The sequence below is a fragment of the Vombatus ursinus genome, unplaced genomic scaffold (genome assembly GCF_900497805.2).
Source record: "Vombatus ursinus unplaced genomic scaffold, bare-nosed wombat genome assembly UNPS02011700.1, whole genome shotgun sequence".
NCBI classification, from domain to species: Eukaryota; Metazoa; Chordata; class Mammalia; order Diprotodontia; family Vombatidae; genus Vombatus; species Vombatus ursinus.
The window spans coordinates 2,618,192-2,625,361 of record NW_020951478.1 but is presented as its reverse complement, the minus strand read 5'-3'; positions in this window follow the sequence as shown (position 1 = coordinate 2,625,361).

Here is a 7,170-nt window from a genome sequence, read left to right as displayed (position 1 = left end):
TGATTCTTCCTGACCCCATTTGGGATTTTCTTGGCAAGGATACTAGGGTGGGTTTGCCATTTTCTTCTCTAGTTCATTTTAGAGATGAGGAACTGAGGCAAACAGGGTTAAGTGACTTACTCAGGGTCACACAGTTAGTGAGTATTTGAGGCCAGATTTGAATTCGGGTTCTCCTGACTCCAGGACAGGCACTGTATCTACTGTGTCAACTAGCTTCCCTGTCTCTCAGCATTAACAAACAAGTAAAGACTTGCCTATGATTAGTGAGTTTAACTATTGACAAATATCATGTGGCATTTTGTCCCAACCTTGTGATAGATACTTCTTTTGCTTGAGGGAACTGTTCTTAATGATTATTCAGAGCTGAAGGTAACTAAAACAGGTCTAAGACAGCAGATTTTTTCCTTGAAAATTAAAGTACAAAGTGACATATCTTCCATAAACCTCTTGCCAAGAACATTTGTGGCCCTGAGTGACAAGGAAATGACACATTTCATTTATAAAAGTTTTGCCACTTGTAAACTGTGCATGTAAAATTAATGTATTAAATTCCTACTGTTGCTCAGCCAATTATTGACATGCTGTATCATGACAATATGCTTGCAATATCAACTTTTACACTGCAAAACAGGATTGCCAGAAAATCAAAGGTTTGTGCTGAGAGCTGCCACCTTGCCTTTGTTTGTCAACTTCTGCTGGCATTCTGCATCCTAGACTAAAACCACCATATGAACCTCTATGGATCTGAGCCCCCCAAAAAATTACTTCCTAAGTACTATTAATTTGCCAATGTCCAACAGGAATTTAATAGCCTATTTTTGGTAGTGGTGATGACATCATGAGTAAGAGGAACTCAAAAGCAAAACTAACCATAGGATTCTTTATTGTACATATGGTGTCAAGAAAAATGAGTAAGATGGGGTCAGTTTGCCTGCTGAGGAATATAGTATCATGGAAAGAACATGGGACTTCAGAAGATCTAGGTTTGGATCCTGGCTTCAGCACTAACTTATTAGTCATAAAACCCTGGGTGTATTACTTAAGTTTCTGAACCTCAGTTACATCATCTGTTAAATGGGATTAGTAATCTTGTATAATTTGTTACAAAAAGGTCTTTGAGAAGAAAACACTAGGTAAACTGACAAAAGATATGTGAATGTGAGCTATTATGATAATTGTCATGAAGCATTTTTATAGGTGGTGGGTAAATCTTAATAGAGATACAGTTTGGTGTACTGGGTGTAGGACTAGCCTTAAAACTGGGAAAACATGGTTTCAAGACTTGATTTATTTTTTTTTAAATCTCAGCATTAAAAAATGATGACAAATGAAAACAAGTGAATAGTTGCTGTGTGACTTTAGGAAAAGAGGGAGAGGAGAAAGAAATATGCACAGAGAGACAGGAGAGAGAGAGAGAGAGAGAGAGAGAGAGAGAGAGAGAGAGAGAGAGAAGTAATTGACTGGATATTTAGGCATCTCATAGCTAAATCCAATTACCAAGGCAACTTGCTAAGTCAGGTAATTTAAAACAATATTAACTATTGCTGTCACAAAAGATGTGATTTTAAGTAAACCACATATAAATATTTCACAGAATCTCAGAGTTGGAAATAACTTCAGAAGCCATCTAGTTAATTGATCTGATACTTAAATAAAGGTAATATTTACTATATATAACTTTAAAAAATTTTAAAAGCACTTTACATATATTGTCTTATTTTAATCTCAAAACAACCCTGAGAGGTAGGTACTACAGGTATTATTCTCCCCATTTTACAAATGAGGAAGTTGAGGCTGAGAGAAGTTAAATGATTTGTCTATGGTCACATATCTAAGGCCAGAGTCAGCCTGACTCTGGATCCATTGCTCTTTTCTGCCTCTCATATTTCCCTGTGGACTCTTAAACTTTTAGTACATCAAAAATCCAGATCTTTATTGCACAAACTACTGTTCAGTCATACTTTCCCCAAGTAGAACTGATCAAATTGATTATTTAAGCCTGAGTGCAGAAATTTACATTTATAGCTATTAAATTTCATCTTACTTGGTCTGTTATTTTAGCTTATTGAAATCTTTTTGCATTCTGATTCTGTCATACAATATGTTAGCACTCTCTCCCCACTTTGTGTTATATGTGATTTTATGAGCTCGTTTTCTACACCTTCATTTTAAAGTCATTTTCATTCCTGCAATTATGTATTGGGAGAAAATTGTTGTAGGTGATGCCTTAGTACATTTTTTGCTCAAAGCTAGATGTGTGACCTTGGGAAGGTTATTTAGCTTCTTTGGTTTCAATTTCCTTTTCTATAAAATGAAAGGATGTGTTTAAGTGATTTCTAAGGGTTCTTCAAGTTTAGAAATTCAGTGATTCTATGAACTTGACATTTTTCCACCATTGCAAAGGTTTTAGTTGGTAAATTTCTCAGTTTTGCAAATACGCAACTCATGAAAAATATTGTTTCTTAAAAAATAATTAACCTATGTTGACTTTCCTACTCCTTTGTGAGGAAATCTGAATGTTCCTTTTTGTCTGAGGCACATTTAGAGATGATCAGCATCAATATATGGCCAGAGATATTCTTGCTTAATATCTGTTCTGTCTAGAATTAATTATTAAGTGGATTTTTAATTTATTTATTTAATTTATTAATTTTTAATATTTTTCATAATTGATGAAATGAATGTAATATATGGATTAAACTTTCTAGAGAAGAGTGAAGAGGGAATATCAATGGGAAGAATGACCTATGTGCCAGTTTGGAAGTAAGAGATAGCAAAGCATGGGTTGTCCTAATTAATTTTGTCTGACTATAATGTAAGTTGACTGGAGAAAATAAATATTTTGAGGGAGAGTGGTAGGAACTTTTGCATGTTGCAGATAAATAGAAAAAGTGAGCAAGGGGCAATGCTGAGTAAGTGATGGAAGATAAAAATCAGCTAGAAAAGGAAGCATCAATTATCAATAAATACTGCCAAGGAAGTCACTTTTAGGCAAAGAACTCTGGCATCTACGAGATGTGTAATAGGGGATTTGTGCATGCCTAGACCATCTAAAATAGCACCATTGGTGGACATGGCCAAGTTGGAAGAGAAGAGCCAGGAAATTGCCTGAGTTCTGCACAGTTTCCTTCAGAAACAACATTAAATCAAGCCTCTAAATGGATTCTGGAGCTACAGAACTTATAAAAACATGAAGTGAAACAATTTTTCCAGCTTAAGATAACTTGGAGGGGTTCAGGAAAGGCCTGTCTTACTTGGGTAGAAAGGGAGCACAGCCCAGTGCAGACAGTGTCTGGACAAGCCAGTGGGAGGCTCTTAGCCACAGCATTGATCAGCAATTGAGGCCTGGCGTTTCTGACTCACTAGGCCAGTGTGCTTGATAAAGGCCTCATTTCTCAGATATATAGAGAACTGAGTCAAATTTATAATACAAATCATTCCGCAACTGATAAATAGTCAAAGGATATGAACAGGCATTTTTCAGTTGAAGAAATTAAAATTATCTATAGTCATATGAAAAAATGCTCTAAATTACTATTGATTGGGCAAATGCAAATTAAAACAGCTCTGAGGTACCAGCTAACACCTATCAGATTGGCTTACATGACAAAACAGGAAAATGATAAATGTTGTTGAAGATGTGGGAAAATTGGAACACTAATGCATTATTGGTAGAATTGTGAAGTGATCCAACCATTCTGGAGAGCAATTTGGAACTATGCCCAAAGGTCTATAAAATTGTGTATACTCTTTGATCCAGCAATGCCACTACTGGGCTTATAATCCCAAAGAGATTATAAACAATGGAAAAGGACCCACATGTACAAAAGTGTTTATTGCAGCTCTTTTTGTGATGGCAAAGAATCGGAAGTTGAGGGAATGCCTATCAATTGGGGAATAGCTAAACAAAGTTGTGGTATATGAATGTAACGGAATACTATTGCGCTATTAGAAATGATGAGCAGGTGGATTTCAGACAAACCTGGAAAGACTCACATGAAGTTATGCTGAGTGAGGTGAGCAGAACTAGGAGAACATTATACACAATAACAACAATACTATGTGATGTTCAACTATGATAGACTTGGCTCTTCTCAGCAATGCAAGGATCTAAGACAACTCCAAAAAGACTCATGATGGAAAATGCTATCCATATCCAGAGAAAGAACCATGGAGTCTGAATGCAGATTGGAGCATACTATTTTCATTTTATTGTTGTTTTTTTTCTTTTCTTGTGGTTTTTTTCCCCCTTTTGTTTTGATTCTTTTTTCACAACATGACTAGTATGGAAATATATTTAATATGATTGTACATGTGTAACTTGTATCAGATTGCTTGCTGTCTTGGGGAGAGTGGTGAAGAGAGAAGGAGGGAAAAAAAAATTTGGAACTCAAAATTTTATAAAAGTGAATGTTGAAAACTACCTTTACATGTAATTGGAAAAAACAATCATCCACATTGTGTGGTGACTAAAAAGGTTTGAAAGACACAGTTCCTGGGCAATTTAATAATTTTATTAATAAGGCCAGCATGTTTGTTAATAAGCAGATGGCCATTTGGCCCTCTCTCTTAGACCAAAGACAATCATGGTAGCGTGGTGGACTCACAGTTTATGTACCCATTGAAGAGTAGAGGTACCTTAGGGTGGGAATCAACCCTGATTGGTTAAAAATTAATGAAGGAATGAAGATTACAATGAGAGGTTGAGAGTGATATCATGTTATCTTTGGACAGAAAGACTCTCTCAATACCCAGACCAACTCCAGCCTTGGGCAGTTTAGATAAAAGGGTCCATCTCCACCAAAGCTTGATTGAATGGAATTCACCTTAGACTAGAGATTCCTTGCAAGTTTGGGTGTGGTCTGATAGAGGAGAAGATTAACTCAACCTTCAGAAATTGAGGTCTTAAAGACAGAAAAGGGGTAACACTGAATTTCTCCAAATCATTAGTTATTAATAATAATTTCTCTCAATTAGAAGGCATCTTTCAAATGTCTGACAAGGCATTTATGTGACTTTTGCTGCATTTAGGTTCAAGGGTAAAAGTGACTGACTCACAATTGGTGAGACTACTGGTAAAGGAGAGGGTCCCAGGACCTTCTTCTTTTTTTTTTTTTTTTAAATAACACAGTTTATCTTTTATTGTTAGAAAACTCCTGGGAACCAATGCCAAGCCAAAAACATTGCAAGAATGCTGCCCTCCTCCTCCCAAAAAAGTCAAAATACTACTCCTGTGCCATGGTGACTGCTGACACACATAGCAGGCCCATTTAGCATGAAGATATTGGTAATTAAACTAGCACAAACACTAAAATTAGACAGATGCTCTTCAAGTTCCCCAATCTCCAATGGCTTCCCTTATGGACTCTAGAGCTAGAACAACCAGCAAGAACTCTAGCCTGTTGAAAACCCATCCCATTACTCACCTGCCATTGTTGCTCTGCACTTAACCTGTTAATCAAAACCACAACCTGGTACATACAGTTGATATATTATGAATTATAATTGTGTATATAGTCTGTAAGTAAGGTGAATTTTAGTGTGTGTAAGGGGGATTTTTCATTATTCTTTCTTAGAATTTTCTTCCCAGGATCCATAACCATAACAATCTCTACTTTCCAGGTGTTAGATATGAGTTCTCACAATCATGGTTGAAAACACTTTCTACTGCTCAGTTGCAGTAGATGTAGGGGTTAAGTAATATAAAACTGTGAGGCTATTGCTGGCAATATGCCGTCTTTGTCTGTTACCCTATAAAGCAAGTCACTGGTCAGTGACTGGGGACCCCCTTAGGGGTGAATGCACAATCTGGAATGCTGTGCATGCCTTAATCGATCCCTCTGAAGCCTTGGGAAGGGAAATCTGTGTATTTGCTTCAACTAGCCCCCATTGAGATTTAAGGTGTTTTAGGGCAGTGCACAAGTTGTGCCTGTCTCGACTGACCCCACCAAGATGGAGGGGTAGTTGCCCCCCTTTCACTCCGGCCCCTGCGAGAAGGGTTGTTAGAGAATATTGTACGAGTTGGTGCTCCCATTACCAGCAAACTCCCTTTGAGAAGACTAGATAGAATAAAGTAAGCTTATTTAACCCCTTATTAAGACTCTATTCCTATCTTCCTGTCTGACCTGATTAAAAGCGAACATACTAGTGAGAGTGGTACTAGAAATAGCATAGTGGGTATGTTTATCTGTCTAACAAGTCTTCATGGCTTATCTTACTACTTCAAAATAGTTTGCCTTTGAGTCAATATTGGCAGGCTATACAACCTAATTTAAAGGTCAAAAGTTTCCAGATAAAATATCCCCTTACAGATATGTAAAAACAGAAGCTTTGCCTAGGACCTCTTTCTACCACCACTTTGAGGCCATGTGGCCTCAACAGCCTGAGTCTTTGACCTTTTTCATTTATCCTTTTCCATTCTAGGTATAGGGAACGGAATAACTGATCTTTCCTAGAAGAACTAGTCACATGGAGATCTAACAGTCCAGGAATACTCACTGGATGTTATAGTCAATCCAGTAGCAATGCCCTGATGGTACTCAAGCCCATCAGAAGCTGGTGCTGTGAGCTTTAGGTAGAAAATTCGTGGGACTAGTGCTATGTAGGAAATGAGCTAAATTTTGAGTCTAATCTTTCCCTTCCCCAGAGACTGAGGTTAAATAAGGGGAAATTATACTCCCAAGGTATTGGGGAAATTGTTTATGTATTTGTTGCTGCTATATCTTTGAAATAAAAATGGCTTTGTAGAAGCTAATCTAATGTAAAATAGTTAAACAGAACGGGGATGCTAGCTGCTGTGCCCTAAACATGAGAGGAACCCAGTCACTGGGGACTTGAATCAATGGCAGAAAACCCTTCTAACCCTTCAGGATACTCGAGAAGTTTGGTAAAATGTAACAAGTCTGGCCCTGAGAGAGTGGGAATAGAGTCAACCATGATATACTACTCAATTTGCATGTCTTAAAATGTAGAACATATTTAAAAATATGGTTAGATACTATCTTCATTATATGACTATCAGTACTTGTCATATAACAAAGGCTATTAAATCATAAAAACCTGTTGGAATTGTTAAGAAAAAGCTTCTCAAAAATGAGGTTGTAGAATAATTATTAGCCTTCAAACATAGGGAAAGAATGTATACTACCAACAAAGTGGGGAATTTAGTTA